The sequence below is a fragment of the Staurois parvus genome, unplaced genomic scaffold (assembly GCF_062004578.1).
Source record: "Staurois parvus isolate SC_StPar_1 unplaced genomic scaffold, SC_StPar_1.0 ptg000548l, whole genome shotgun sequence".
NCBI classification, from domain to species: Eukaryota; Metazoa; Chordata; class Amphibia; order Anura; family Ranidae; genus Staurois; species Staurois parvus.
In genome coordinates, this window is record NW_028318344.1 from 785,970 (window position 1) to 802,726 (window position 16,757).

Genomic DNA, 16,757 nt, shown 5'->3' on the forward strand with positions numbered 1-16,757 from the left:
TCCTCTGTCACTCCTTCACACCACAGCCCCCCTCCTTGCATCCAAGTCCGCATTATGGTCCCCTTTCTTTGCACTCCAGTCCCCTTCACAGCCTCTTTTTTTGTATCCCAGTCCCCTTCACAGCACCTCCTCCTTGTATCCTTGTCCTCTTTGCAGTCCCCCTTACTTGCACCCAAATTTCCCACATGGCACCCCTTGCTTGTACCCTAGTCCCTTTCACAGTCCCCCTTCCTTCAATCCCAGTTTTTTCCACAACCACTCTCCTTGCATCCCAGCCCCCTTTACAGCACCCCTTATTTTTACCCCAGCCCCCTTTACAGTCCCCCTCCTTGTATCCCAGACTCCTTCACAGATCCTTTCCTTGTATCCCAGTTCTCCTCACAACCCCCCTTCCTTGCATCCTGGTCCCCAACACAGCCCCTTCTTCCATGTATCCTAGTCCCCTCCCCTTCCCCCCTCCTTGCATTTCAGTCCTCTCTACAGCTCCCCTTACTTGCTCCCTAGTCCTCTTCAAAGCCCTCCTCCTTGCACCCCATTCCCCTTCACAGCCCCCTCCTTGCACCCCAGTACCCCTCATAGCCTCCCTTACTTGCACCCAGTCTCCTTCACAGTCTCCCTTCCTTGCATCCAAGTCCCATTTACAGCCCACCTCCTTGTATCCTAGTCCCTTTCACAGCCCCCCTTCTTGTATCTGAGTCCTCTTCACATCTTTTAGATTGTAAGCTCCAAGGAGCAGGGCCTTCCTAACCCTCTTGTATTGAACTGTATTGTTGCTGTATTGTCTCCTGTTATATTGTAAAGCGCTGAACAAACTGTTGGTGCTATATAAATCCTGTATAATAATAATAATATAATAATCTCCCTCCTTGTATCCCAGTCCCCTTCACAGCCCCCTTCCTTGTATCCCAGTCCCCTTTACAGCTGCCAACCCCTTGCTTGCACCCCACTCCCTTTCACAGCCCTCCTTTCTTGTATCCCGATCCCCTTCACAGCCCCCCTTCCTTCTTTGCAACCTAGTCACCTTTATGTAAATGCCCCCTCACTTACATCACATTTTCCCTTTCCAATCACAATCCTCCTCCAACCTTTAGTATCCTACTTTACACAGCTAGCAGAAGACATTGGTTGACCATCCCTAGCAACAAATCACAGGCTTGTTAACATGAAAATTTGGACAGCTCTCGCCCTCTGTCTGGACATGCTGCACCTTCTGCCTCCTATATTCTGTGTAGGGATAAAAGTGCTGGCGGGGGTGGGGGTGGGGGGTGAAGGACGATTCACTTGGGAGAAACTAAGTGGCAGAGCCGCTGTCCGGACAGGACTGTCATGCGGTCAATTTTCGGATGCCTGGTATAACGTATCAGTAGTTGGTGTCTATACATAGTAGATTTCAGATTCATAATGCATAACTTGACACAGGTAGGAATTTTTGAAGGTTGTAGTTCCCAAAATCCTACCTGTGCCAATTAGGTAACATGCAGTAGACAGCCATTTCCATCCAAAAGGGTAGTCTGAGTGGGTAGACAGTTACTTTGATGGTTATAAGATTGCTATATGGGTGGGGAGGGGTGCTTCACATTTTTCTGTCCAACCCCTGAAGCAGGAGAAATACTTTTTCTGTAAGTTTTACCCCGATTGTTTCAATACTGTTTCTGTATTGAAATGTCATGTTTCTATTTTTTTGTAACTTTTTGTAACTGTCTATTCACTGCTAGCCTAGGAATATTAAATATAAAATAAGTAAGTTGTTTGATTGCTCTAAAACAGGCCATCAACCCATCGACTGTGATCTACCTGTTGATCACAGACTTTTGACAAATAGATTGCAACCCGACATGCTGCCAGCTCCTGATCATGCTTGCTACCTCTCAGATCAAAGCGTCGATCTACAACATGTAAAGCTGAACTGAGGGAAGTACTAGGAAAGAGGTGGGGTGGGGCAGGGCTAGATAAGAATGAGAGGGACAGTGCCCATGCTAAGGAAACCACAGGAGAGTCTAGTGGGGCCCATGCTGCAATACAGATAACTGAAGTCTAGATATGGGTGAAAAGGCAGCAGAGGTCAGTGCTAGGAGACGGTAAACTGTAAGGACAGGTCCTCAGTGCAGACTGGCAGTATTATGCAAGTCTGCTGCTGCCTACAATGTACATATGTGTACCTGCCAGACATCAACATTTATTTTGGATCATAGTGGAGGCTGTCTGATAGTAGGAAACAGTTAATGGCCAGAGCTGTAAATACAAATAGGAAGCTGCTTGTTACACATCAATGACCCCTGCACTGTGCCTTATATACATCTGACTTCTGCTTACATTCCACTGACCCCGTGCCCTATGTTACTATCTACCTCTGAACTTTGACCCTTGTCCTCTACCCAACTAACCCCATCCTCTGCCCTGCTGACCCCTGTCCTCTGTCTTGTTAGCCCTATCCTATGCCCTGCTGACCCCTGTCCTCTGCTCTACTAACCCCATCCTCTGCCCTGCTGACCCCCGTCCTATGCCCTACCAACCCCTGTCCTCTGCCATGCTGACCCCTGTCCTTTAATGACCCCTGTCTTTTGCCCTGCTGACCCTTTGTACACTGCCCTGTTGACCCCTCTAATCTGCCCTACAAATTGCTGACCCCTGTACTCTGCCCTACAAACTAATGTCCTGTGTACACTGCCCTGTCTACTACTGACCTCTGTACACTGCTCTACAGACTACTGACCTCTGTACACTGACCTACATACTCCAGCATCAGACTTGTGGGGGTGACCAATTACTCTCCAAACATGAAAAAATTGTGAATGAAAGCAACTGGCAAATTTATCTCTGAAGGTATCTTTTAAAGTAGGCTAAGTTTTTATTTTTACTGTGATGTTTGTTTTATTATATTTTAATAACTTTTCTTCATGTCATCCTTTTTATTGGGACCTTGCTGCTTAATTTCTTAATAAAAAATTCCCCAGTGTTATTTGATCTCTTCCATGTTGGTCAGATAGATCTCCACCTCTCAAGGGTTGCCTACTCCTACTCTAAAGAATGCTCAACTCTGAGGAGCCTATTTGGTTGTAGTGGCATTGTATCTTCAGTGCGTTTTAGTTTAGTTGAAGGTCACTGCTAAGCTGTGTAAGACTGCATTGTGCAGCTGTGCCCTGGTGTTGTCTGTACTACAGTAGTTGGTTGACAGAGAACATAATGGTCAGTCTGATTGCATGCAGATTAGTGTGTGTAAGTTACCGTGTCTACCATAGACAGGGACAGATCTCATTGCCACACAGTAATCTCTATAACTGGTGTGTGTATGTGTGGGCAGTGGGAAAGGTCACGTGAAAGGATGCCAACTCACAGAATAGTTTGGAGAATCTCAGGAGCGTGTGGGAATAACCTATCTGTTACACAACCTTTAACAGTCACCAGACTAATTAAGAACCTGGGCAAACTCACTGATGCATTGACATCATACATTAGCTCTTGTCAGGGTGTGCGTGTGCCCATCAAGTTGTTTCAACATTCAACAATGGTTTACTGCAAAACTAAAATGGTTCAGGCAGGTCAAGGAGGCAGCTATGGAAGGCAGGACAGAATCCTATACAACCCAGACAGAAAGATGCTGACAAATGACCCAGTGTCAGTATGGAGAGGCCTGCAGGAAATTACCAGCTACAGGAAACCATCCCCATGCTGCAGAAAACCATCAAATGGCTGTCAAACATCTCCAACCTTACATCTGGAAAACCTTCCACTTCTCACTTACTGTTCATTGAGGGCCTGTGAAGAGGATGTATGTCAGACCATTCAGGGACAAAAGATAAAGCTGCCCATACATGTATCAACATGTAGCTTTCTCAGCAGGAAACAGACAAATTTCGATCCATGTATCAGCACCCTGGTTGTACATAAGTTGATCTATTAATTCCCTGCAAGAGCAAATTGGATCATGCTTTGCTGGGTTTTTTTTTGCCTTCCTCTGGATCAACTGTGGGTATAGAATTTTTTTTTTCTTTTTAATGGTTGAACTGGATGGATTTTTGCCTTTTTTCAGCCAGACTAACTATGTAATCAGCCTTTAATTTTTTTTCCTGTACAATTAGTGCCACCAGCTATAGTCAGCAATACTACTCATTGTTTTCTGCAAGCAGGGAAGGCTCCTTACTGGCAGACACAATATGATGACTGACTATGTTGATGAAAGAATCTGGCAATTTTCTTTCCTGCCACCCATGGTGTAAGAAATACATTTGGATAATCTATGGCCTGCCTAAGGAAGGCATGGGGCCCAGACAGAACAAAACGCTTCTGTCTGAAGGTTTATGCTAATCAGCTGGCACCCATTTTTACACAGATCTTCAAAAGATCACTCAAGCATTTTGACGTCCCCTCATCCTTCAAATGCTTCACAATTGGCTCACCATCATAGGACTTAATGACTAAAAGCCTGTTGTTGTGATGTCAGAAGTCATTAAGTCCTTTGGGAGACTAGTGTTGACCCACCTAAAGGACATCACAGGTCTCCTGCTGGACCCCATGCAGCTAACCTATAGAGCAAACAGGTCAGTGAAGCATGCTGTCACCATGGGACTGCACTACATCCTACAAACTCTTGATCACCCACAGATATACATATGGATCCTGTTTGTTCTGCCTTCAACAGAGAAATTCATTGTTGTCCTGCCTGCAATATTAAATTTGGCCACTAGATGGAGCCCAAAGTAAATTTACTGTTTTTCAGAAGCCAAAGACTGTTTGCCTTTAATAAGAACTCCCATCATCCTTCATTCTATGCAAAGGAAACAGGTGCATCCTGGGAACTCACACTCCATCTTAAGAACTGAGGGAGATGGAATCGACCGTCATACCTGCAGCACATGTAGTGGACTAAACTTACATCCCCTACAGGCAGCATCGCTGGTGAGCATACACTTATTGCCATCTACAGCCTAGTTATATCATTGTGTTTTTATATGTTCATACATTGATTGTATGTATTTCTTATCTGTTTTTTCCAATAGTTTCACCCCACCCTGTTTTGTTAATATATTTTCAAAAATACATTCAGTCTTGCTTATTGTAGAATAGGAGGGTTTAGCTGCATGTTACACACAGGGAAATGTGTAGCAAGGACAGAATGTGGATTTCAGCTTGGCGTTCAAAACCATCATTCCACAAATCCTCCAATCCAAACTTGCAAATGTAAATTTGCTCGCCTGTACCTGCCAGTGGATTACCAACTTACTAACAGACAGGAAGCAGCAGGTGAGGCTGGGAAAAATCAAAACAAGAACCTGGACAGTCAGTACTGGGCTCCTCAACTCTTAACTACAACAACGCATAGACTGCTGCTATTTCTGGGTAATGCTGCTATCTCCTCTCCACTCCACTCTTAACTACAACGCATAGACTGCTGCTATTTCTGGGTAATGCTCCCACCTCTAGTTGCACCCTTTTTTATGACTGTAGCCTGTGTCTGGTCTGTGTTTGAGAAACAGCCCCCACTATTCATGTGATCCTTATCAGTTCCTAATTGGAGCGGAGCAGAGTACTCATTTGACCATCTCTCTATAAATTTAGATCACCTCATGGGGGGAAATCACAGATGGGGGCACAATCACAAAAGGGGTGCTGCTTTTGCGTGAGTGCTGCTCACAGTGCTAAGACACAGTTAAACACAGCAGTCTAACTAAAGCAGGATAACTCAAGCAGCAGGAAGATACAACAACAGCAAGAAACTCTACTGCACGCTAGACAGACTGCAAGCAAACACCCTGGGAAACATCTCTTACAAGTCTGAGTCCCACTCTGTGTACCTTTTTAATATGCCCCCTCTACTCCTCCTTTTCATATTACTTTCCTGCGTTCCCAAAATCTCCCTTCTTTACCCCTCTGCTCCATCCCAAAACGTGTACATCTCACCCTCACTGCTACCATCTCCCTACTACTGCTCTCATCACCTCCTGCTGATACTTTACTCTCCTGCTGAGCCAAACACCGGGACTGGAAGGCATGTGCACTCATGTACATCCTGCTCCCATGTTACTTTCCTCACCCTTCTTCTTCTCCTAACTTCTGGGGATATCTCCCCAAACCCTGGTCCTCCACTATCTCACCCCCACACCAGGCGTCCTCTTTCTTCTGGGAATAGCCGCAATCCCCTCAATTTAATATTGGTCCCCGTTCTCCCAAAAACCACACTCCCTTTTTCATGTGTGCTCTGGAATGCCCGCTCTGTCTGTAATAAGCTCACCTCTGTCCATGACCTTTTTGTCTCCTACTCCCTTAACCTACTAGCAATTACAGAAACCTGGCTTCAAGCAGCAGATTCTGCTTCTCCCGCAGCACTTTCCTATGGAGGCCTCCTCTGGACTCACTCACCAAGACCAAGTGGTGGCAAAGGTGGTGGAGTTGGTTTGCTTCTATCCCCACTCAGCACCTTTCAAGTCCTCCATAACCCTCCCTCTCTATCCTTCTCTTCTTTTGAGACTCACTGCATCCAGCTGTTTTCTCCCATTTCTCTGAGGACTGCAGTGATCTATCAGCCTCCTGGACCCGTGTCCCGCTTTCTTGATGATATCTCTACTTGGCTACCCTACCTTCTCTCCTCTGAACTACCCACTATCATTCTTGGAGATTTTAACATCCCTATTAATGTCAACAACCCGGCTACATCCCAACTCTTCAACCTAACCGCATCTTTTGCATTAGCACAGTGTATACAGTCCTCCACTCACTCTCATGGGAATACATTAGACCTTGTTTTCTTCCATCTTTGCACTCCCTACAACCTCACAAACACCTCCTTTCCTCTCTCTGATCACAATCTCACCACCTTCACAGTCTCCTCGTCTTCAAACACCTATCCCTCCAAGCAGCAAACAATTATCCGCAGAAACCTTCACAACTTGAACCCTGTTCCTTTCCACTCTGCAACTGACCAACTCTATGACAGAATCTCTCCTCTGTCCTGCCCTCACCTGGCCACTGCTGTCTATAACAGTTCAGTTTCATCCACATTAGACTCACTTGCTCCTCTAACAACACAAAGAATCAGGCCACGACCGTTACAACCTTGGCAGACTGACGACACCAGAGATCTTAAACAACATAGTCGTGCGCTGGAGCGATTGTTGCGTAAAACCAAATCTCAACAAGCATTCACCCTATATAAATTTGCTCTCTTAACATACAAGTCATTCCTTCATGCTGCCAAACAAGCCTACTTTGTCACTCTTATTAATACCTTGTCATCCAGTCCTCGTCTTCTCTTCTCTACTTTTAACTCTCTAGTTTCTCCACCTCCACTCCCACCCAGTACCTCACTCACTGCTCACGAGATTGCAAATCATTTCAAAAACAAGATTGACGCAATTCGTAGAGGCATCGCTACTGCACAGACATCCATCTCACTTAGCATACCTTATACTAAACCTCCCTCAACACTTTCCTCTTTTGACCTTGCCTCTTCCGAAGAGGTCATTAAGGTTTTCTTAGAAGCCCATCTCACTACCTGCCCTCTGGATCCTGTCCCCTCACAACTACTACGGTCACCCTCTTCTTCCATCCTATGCTTCCTCACTCACATCTTCAATCTCTCCCTCTCTACTGGTGCCTTCCCCTCCCTAGAACGCTTAGTCTACAATCGCCTGAGCTCCCACCTCACCGACAACAACCTTCTTGACCCTCTATAGTCTGGCTTTCGCTCACTACACTCCACTGAAACTGCCCTACTAAAACTCACTAATGATCTACTAACTGCTAAAACCATAGCCACTACTCCATACTCTTACTACTTGACCTCTCTGCGGCTTTTGATACGGTTGACCATCCCCTCCTCCTCAAAAAACTCCACTCTCTTGACCTCCGAGACTCTGCTCTCTCCTGGTTCTCCTCCTACCTATTGCAGCGCTCCTTCAGTGTTACCTCTAACGCTGCCTCCTCCTCTTCACTCCCTCTTTCTGTAGGGGTCCCTCAAGGTTCTGTCCTTGGACCCCTTCTCTTCTCCATTTTCACCTCCTCCCTTGGTCACTTGATAAACTCCCATGGCTTTAAGTAGCATCTCTATGCTGATGACACACAAATCTATCTTTCCGCTCCTCCTGGGGGCCCTGTGCCCGCCGCTCCGCCTGGGGGCCCGGCGCCTGCCGCTCCGCCTGGGGGCCCGATGCCTGCTGCTCCTCCTGGGGGCCCGGTGCCCGCCGCTCTGCCTGAGGGCCCGCCGCCCCACCTGGGGGCCCAGCGCCCGCTGCCCCGCCTTGGGGCCCTGTGCCCGCCGCTCCTCCTGGGGGCTCTGTGCCCGCCGCTCCTCCTGGGGGCCCGGTGCCTGTCGCTCCTCCTGGGGGCCCGGTGCCTGCTGCTCCGCCTGGGGGCCCGGTGCCTGCCGCTCCGCCTGGGGGCCCTGTGCCGCTGCCCGGAGTCCAGCCCGATGTGCCGCTGCCCGGAGTCCAGCCCAATGTGCCGCTGCCCGGAGTCCAGCCCGATGTGCCAGTCTTTGATATCCCGCCAGTTACCAGACCCGGGCGGTGGAACATTTTGTCCAGCTAGGACTGTTTGGAGCGTCCTGAGGCCGCTCCTTGAGGGGGGGGTACTGTCGGGGGTGGACTTGCCGGTGGTGGTGGGACTCGCCTGCCTTGTGGGCTGCGGTGCCGGGGCTGGCCACCGGGTGCTCTCGGCAATCGGGGACTCAACCCTGCGGGTCGGCCAAGCGCCTGAGGCTGATTGCAGATGTGTTTGGGGGATGGCCAGGCCTGCAGTCTGTGCCTTGGTGTGTGTTTTTCCTTGAGCCCCTGTATCTTGTTACCTGCATTCCTGTTCCTGTTCCTGTCTGACTGCTTTGTTGCCGACCCTGCTTGATCCTGACCTCTGCTGACTTCTCCTGTTTTGATCCCTGGCTTGTGACCCCGACCATTCTCTGCCTGACCCCCTGTACCTACCTGCCCGATAGTTATTGACCCGGCCTGCCTGATTACGTTGTGCTCTATATGTGTATGTACCTGTGTATTTGTATCAGTTTAGGTTTGGGTTTGTTTCATCTTGTTGTATGCATTTGTGTTAGCTTGGGGTTTGGTGCACTGCGTTTATGTTTGTATTGTTAGTCTTTAATAAATTGTCTTATTTATACCATATCTGAAGCTTGTGTTTCCCTGTGTCAGTCCACACACTTCTGCTCACACCTGCATCCCTGACACTTCTCCATCAAGATCAATAACACAATCATCAGTCCCTCCCCTCATGCCAGGGTACTAGGTGTAATCCTAGAATCCCATCTGTCCTTTCAGCTCCAAATCCAATCACTGTCCAAATCTTGTAGACTTCACCTCCGCAACATCTCCAAGATACGCCCGTTCCTAACCTCGGAAACCACTAAGCAACTTATTCACTCCCTTGTTATATCTCACCTTGACTATTGTAACTCCCTCTTCATTGGCCTACCTCATCGCAGGCTATCCCCTTTTCAGTCTATCATGAATGCTGCTTCCAGAATCATCCACCTTTACTAACCGTTCTGTATCTGCCATCCCTCTCTGCCAATCCCTCCACTGGCTTCCCGTTACCCAATGGATAAAATTCAAAACATTAACAGTAACATATAAAGCCATTTATAACTCTGCCCCAAATTACATCACCGATCTTGTCTCTAAAAATCACCCAAACCGTACTCTCCGCTCCTTGCAAGACCTCCTACTCTCTAGCCCCCTTGTCTCCTCCTCCCCTGCTCATCTCCAGGACTTCTCCAGAGCTTCCCCCATCCTCTGGAACTCTCTACCCCAATTTATCAGACTATCGCCTACTCAGGGCCCTCAAATCCCTCTTGTATTGAACTGTATTGTTGCTGTATTGTCTCCCGTTATATTCTAAAGCGCTGAGCAAACTGTTGGCGCTATATAAATCCTGTATAATAATAATATTGTGTTCTCTCTCCACTACTCTTATCCCTCTACATCAATAACTGCAGCTCAGTTAATTTGTCTGTTATGGTGTTAAAATATGTGTATTATTTTTTATTTTCTTGTTTTGACTATTTTGCACCAAAATAGTATATGCATATGGATTGTAACTAGTCTATTCTCCTTTAGAGAAAAGGCAGATTTCACTTTAAACACTATCCCCTCTCACCATGCTCAACAATACTTGTTGATCGTGAAGATCTTCAGATTTCTGAGATCTATGGTGTCCCAGGACTGAAGCTGACATCCAACATTGATACAATTCTCAAAAAAGCCCAGAAAAGGATGTACTTGTTTTGGAGAGGTTTCTGTCTGCTCAGTAAGTTCAACATGTCTCAAGATCTGTTGAATTTGTTTTACACTGTAGTAATCAAATTTGTTCTTTACACTTCCATCATTATTTGCTTGGTTCAGCCTTCAAACAGGGCAGGAATAGACTACTGAGGACAGTGAGTGTCTGCAGAAAAAAATCCCTGGTGCTGACCTGCCCACAATCCAATACTTATGCATCTCCTGAGTAAGAAAATGGGCAGAAAGGATCACTATTATTATTATACAGTATTTATAAAGCGCCAACAGTTCGCTCAGCGCTGTACAATACAAAGGGGGACAGAACATGTGACAGAACAATAACAATACAATGCAAAACATGAGGGGATCGAGGGCCTTGCTCTTTCGAGCTTACAATCTAGGAGGGAGGGAATGGTGGTACAGGAGGAGATAGCTGTGGGGGATGGAGTGGTAGGACGAGTGGAGGAGGTTGGCAAATTAGCAGGGGGTGGGGTAGGCTTCCCTGAAGAGGTGGGTTTTCAGGGTGCACCTAAAGGAGAGTAGAGTAGGTGATAGTCTGATGGGTTGGGGCAGGGACTTCCAGAGGATGGGTGACACCCTGGAGAAGTCCTGGAGGCGGGCATGGGAGGAGGAGACCAGGGAACTAGAGAGAAGGAGGTCTTGTGAGGAGCGGAGTGTGCGTGTTGGGTTGTACTTGGATATTAGGTCAGTGATGTAGTTCGGGGCAGTATGGTGGACAGCTTTGTACGTCAGTGTTAGGATTTTGAATTTGATCCGTTGCGCAATCGGAAGCCAGTGGAGGAAGTGACAGAGGGGGGTAGTGGAAACAGAGCGGTTGGTAAGGTGAATGAGTCTGGCTGCCGTGTTCAGGATCGACTGAAGCGGGGATAGCCTGTGGCGAGGCAGGCCAGTGAGGAGGGAGTTGCAGTAATCGAGTCGTGATATGATGAGGGAGTGGATGAGCTGTTTAGTGGTTTCTGGGGTTAGGAACGTGTGTATTTTGGCGATGTTGCGGAGGTGGAGTCTGCATGAGTTAGTTAATGATTGGACTTGGGGCTGGAAGGATAGGTTGGAGTCCAGAATGACACCAAGTACTCTGGCCTGCGGGGTGGGTGTGATGGTGGCGTTGTTGGACGTGATGGAGAAGTCAGTGGGGGGTGGTGTGGAGGCTGAGGGGAAGACAAGAAACTCGGTTTTGGAGAGGTTCAGTTTAAGGAAGTGGAGCGACATCCAGTCTGATATGTCGCTCAGTAGGTTTGTGATTCGGGCGGAGACTGAGGGGGTGAGGTGGGGGGTTGAGAGATCACTACAGATCCTTTACATCCTGACCATTATCTGTTTAAACTGCTCTGTCTTTCTATTACATTTTCAAAAATGTGGCTTTAGATGCTTAGATGTTTCTGCTGTGCCTTATTTGCTTAACTCTAATTTCCCCCAAGGCCACTAACGTTTAGCCCTCTACTACTTATATTCTAACTTCCTTCTGTTAAATAAACTAATTATAGGGCACACTGCATTTTGATGGAGCAACCAATAATTATTTGAACCCAAACCAATAAAAAAAATCCAGAACAAAAAAATACATTTAAAAACAATTGTAGGATGCACACTCTATTTTATCTTGCTGCCCTAGCAAAGACCCATGAGTGCATAATGATAAATATGGCACTGCTCAATATTCACAGCATAACATACATTTTAACATTGATGTTTTTTTAAAATATTTTTTATATATATAAATGGATTTACGCATTTAATTATTTTAAATCACTTATCTAAAGTTTCCAGTATTTTATAACACATACATTTGCACATTATTAGGATATGTTAAAATACAAGCTAAATGCATTATTTCCTTGAATCAGCATTGGTTGCACAGTCTGGCCTGTAGGTGTTTGAGACTTAGCAGCTCCAAGCACTTTATCGTCGGGTTATTTGAGGAGCTTTCATTCTAGTTTTTTTAAACCAAGGAAGTTCAAATTTTCATTATAAAATGAAATGTCAAATATTGTGCATTACTATTGGTATCACATGGTGTTATATGACCTGCAATTATTTCCCCTTTTTTCTCATTCTAAGACGTTTTACCACAACTGCTTCTGTCTTGAGGAGTAGAAATAATATCACTTTTCCAAACTGCTATTTGGATGGATGTAACCACAAGTCACATTTCATGAAGCCTGACAAGTCTTTCAAGTCTTTTGAAACCAATGCATGGAAAAATCAACAATAAATTTAGTCTTATTACTTATGTAATACAATGCCAATATATTCTCATCCAGGGGCATAGATGAGGAGGGATATTATCATTATTATACAGTATTTATAAAGTGCCAACAGTTCGCTCAGCGCTGTACATTACAAAGGGAGACAGAACATGCGACAGTACAATAACAATACAATGTGATACACGAGGGGTTCGAGGGATATGGGTCCAACCCCCCATGCTCCCACACGGTCCATCCACACAGATGTAACTATAGGAGAACCTTAATACATGTTTGAATGAGAAGGCTGGCACATGCTTATACTTATGTGCATGCTCATAATTCTGAGCAAAAGCTGAATGTAAAGCAGGCATTGGCACATCCATGCAAATATATTAGCGTGTGAGTAAAACATATGCTTACATGCATGTGCACACGTATGGGCACTGGTGCCAAACAGCCTATTTAAGCTGCACTCTGACATGAATGGAATGCTGAGTGGTCTTCGGCTAGTTACTTGTTTACTTGAGCCTTGACCTGCCATACCTGCTTACCTGTGTACAACTTGGCTAACCCCTGACCTGTCCTTGGATTTCTGCCTGCCTACTGTGACCTCAGCTTGTATTCTGACTCTGCTGCTTTCTTGCGTTCCTGTACCTCACTGCCCGGTTGTGTACTGATCCCGGCTTGTATCCTGTCTCTGTCTCTGCCTGATTTTCCTATACCTGGCTGCCCGGCTGTTGATGAGCTTTTGGGTTGTATCCTGGCTACACTCCTGTCTGCAAAGCAAGTGTCACCATGTTGCAGTTCCCGGGTTCCTGGCTGGTGATCTACAGTCATCTGCTTCCTGCAAACCCCAGCTGTAGCTACTTGCTACACCAGCCTTCACGCCACTCTGTGTGCTCACATTCCCTGTCATAACTACCAGGGGTGTTGGACAAAACGTGAAAGAGAAGCCACTTCTCCAGCTCGATTTCCACCAGGTATGTGACAGTAACAGCTAGTCTGGGAATCCCCATCTGGCAGGCATATGTTACTTAGGACCCAAGCAGTAGCAGCAGCACTGCCAGCTAGCCCCGCCACCAACTCACCCTCAGTTCCAGTGGTGGCAGTAGCTGTGCCCGCTGGTCCTGCCCCCTGCCAAACCATATTCTCACCCCAGCCTGCATTTTAAATGTATTGCATGCTGAGCTGGTAGAGGGGTTGACCATGTATGCCAACAGAAAGGTGAAGGCTTGGAGACTCAGTAAGATCCCTTGACTAAGTCAACCACTCTGTGATAGCTGCACCTTCCAAACCTGAGCCAACATGGGTGAAAGTCAGTAAAACATTTTTTGCATTCTTCACTGATGGCCAATATGTGTAAGGAGGAGGGGGGGATTGATTACACTCCCACTGACCACCAATGTGGAGAGACGAGCTTAAATAACACTGCCATTGGTCACCAATATGGGGAGAGGGGGGTTCAGTAGCACTACCAATGACCACTAATGAAGGGGAAAGAGGGTTAATTAACACTGTGCTAGGGGTTATTATTGCATCCATTGATTTCAATGCAGGAATTATTGTTGCATCCACTGAAACCAGCACTAGGGACTATTACTGCAGTCACTGAAACAAATGCTGGGGATAATCATTGCTTCCACTTACTTCAGTGCAGGGTTTATCATTGCGTCCACTGGAACCTATTCTTAGGATTATTATTCCTGTCACTGAAAGCAATGTTATTACAGTGTCCATGTTGGAAGCTATCTTTGCGTCCATTGACTTCAATGCTGGGGGTTATTATACATCCATGGACTTTAATGCTGGGGTTATTCTTGCATTCACTTAAACAAATGTGAAGGGTTATTACTGCGGCTACTGACACCAATGTTAGGAATTGCTAGTACTGCCACTGGCATGGACTATGGGGCTTATTCAGGGGCAGACTGACAACTCATGGGGCCTCTGGGCAATAGGGGATCATCGGGCCCCTGTGTCTTTGCCCAAGCTCAAAAAAGCCTATGAAAAAGGTAGCAGGGGTATCTCATGGGGCCCCCTACTGACCCCGGCCCTTGGGCAGTGCCCAAGTTTCCAAATGGTCAGCCCGCCCCTGGGCTTATTTTACTATCACATTCTCTTCAGTGCACATTTCAGTAAAAAATGAAACAGGATCAAAAAGGCAGCTCTTGTGGTACTGTATGTTACTGCTAAAGAAAGGACAGCCTTACTTGGTGCAATGTAGTTCCACTCATGAAAACAAGCTGCTATTGTGTGGCATTCTGGAAGTTTAGGCAGCCACATATGAGGCCTTGTATAATTTTTAAGTTGACTACCACTACTTTGGGTTTTTCTCAACAATCTGAAGCAGTCTGCATCAACTGAGTATGTATCTGTTAACTTGTTTTTATGTACAAGCTAAGCCTTGGATAAGTACTCCATTGATGCAGCCTACTTTCTATTACTGGGCAATGGGCATTGTAAAGGGCACTAAGTGCTCTGTAGTGGCAGAGTGCAGCCAGACTAGGATACAGAGGGACATTGAAGCTAGACCTGGTAGGTGACAGTGGCCCCTAAGTCAGTGGGGAGCAGGAGTGCAGTAATGTGAGGTGATGACTGGGTTGCTGGAATCAGGCATTGTAACCCCTTCAGATGTTTACTTGTTTCTTGCTTGCGCTTTGCATTTATTCTGCAAAGGGTGACACTATAGCTCATAATGATATTTATTGGGGGTAGAAAGGGATGCCCCCAGAGCCATCAAGCTGTGCATCTAGAAAAATATACTCTATATACAGAATGAATGGATAAAAGGCTATGGTTCAAAATAAATCACTTATGGTGTTCATGTATGCATATCAAGTTAACCCATACTATTCTCACACTTAGGTGTTATTTGTATCTGCCTGGACCTTAAAGTAATTGTCCAAATAGTCATATCAATGTATATACAGTATATATCAAGTATTTGTAAAGAAAAAAGAAAAGGTATTAAAAGAGAGGTAGGGCTTTTTTCCCCTGTTTATACTTACCTAGGTGGATGCAGCATTGGTCCACTGCTGTATCTGTCCCCTGCCGCCTCTAAGGGTCAGCAATCGCAAGATTGCAAATTGCTGAGTTCTCCTCTCCAGTCTGAGCAGAGAGCGGTGACTGTTCAGCACCCCCAGCACTCACTGGAGTGCTGCACTGTGGAGGGGGAGGGAGCGGCTAGCTCAGGCTCTCAGTGGGAGGCTGAGCCAGGTACCGCTCCAGACTGCGGTGGATCACGACTTTGAAGTTGGGATCTTTCACCAGAATGAAAGCATAAAGCATATTACAAAGTGATTTTGCAATTCTCTAGTATATATTAGCAAAAAGCAGATAGTTTCAGACACCATAAGTTTATTCATCAAAGAAATATGAGAATTACATTCCAGTGTGATGCTAAACTACTTCTCTGTAGTCTGGGATACCCTCAATCCAACACACATTGTAAAAAAATGATTCAAGCTTTACAAGAAGTTGGAGAGTAATTGATCCACACCCAGGGGCGTATTTACCACAAGGCAAACAAGGCATTTGCCTAGGGCAGCATTTTTTAGGGGGCAGCACTGCCCCCCCAGAAGAAGGAATATATGCGGCATGGGGACCAGGTGGGATCTGAGAGGGGCTGCTTGATGGTGTATGCAGAGCCCGACTGTCATTCCCAGGGCTCTCTCGGGTGGGGGTAGAGATGGGGTAGGGATGTTGATGGTCACTGTCAGGCTCTCTTGGGGGGGTCTGGTGTTTTGGTGTTTGTCAGTGTCTGGCTCTCTACATGGGGGGGGGGTCTGGTGTTGGTCACTATCAGGATCTTTCTGCCGGGGAGGGGGGGTGTCCGATTTCTGTGTTGCCTAGGGCAGCACAAAACCTAAATACACCACTGTCCACACCTTGCACTGGGGTGTAACTGAGAGAGGTGGAGAACAGTTAGAAATGTTACACCTTCTCAGATACTGATACATAGTGGGAGTGTTGAGAAGTACTCTGTTTGCAATGGCACAGTTTCTTTGATTTAGAATGCCTGCCAGCGTACAAAGCTTTTCTAATGCTACAAGAGAAAGAAAGACATAGATATGAATTTGTTGCCAAACCTCAATTTTCTTTCCCTGGACATACAATTTTTTTTTTTTTTTGGCATGGCAGTGACCACTTAACAAGTAACAGAGCTCATGCTTACCTTATCACAATGCCACACGAGAAAATCCCTAACTACAGTTCCTCTTACACACGATGAGCAGAAAATAAGTTTTCTGGTTTAATTGCCTCTCTAATGACTGGGAGAAATTCAGATATGTGCAGACGTATTCCTAACTGTCAGCAAGTATTTACTGCA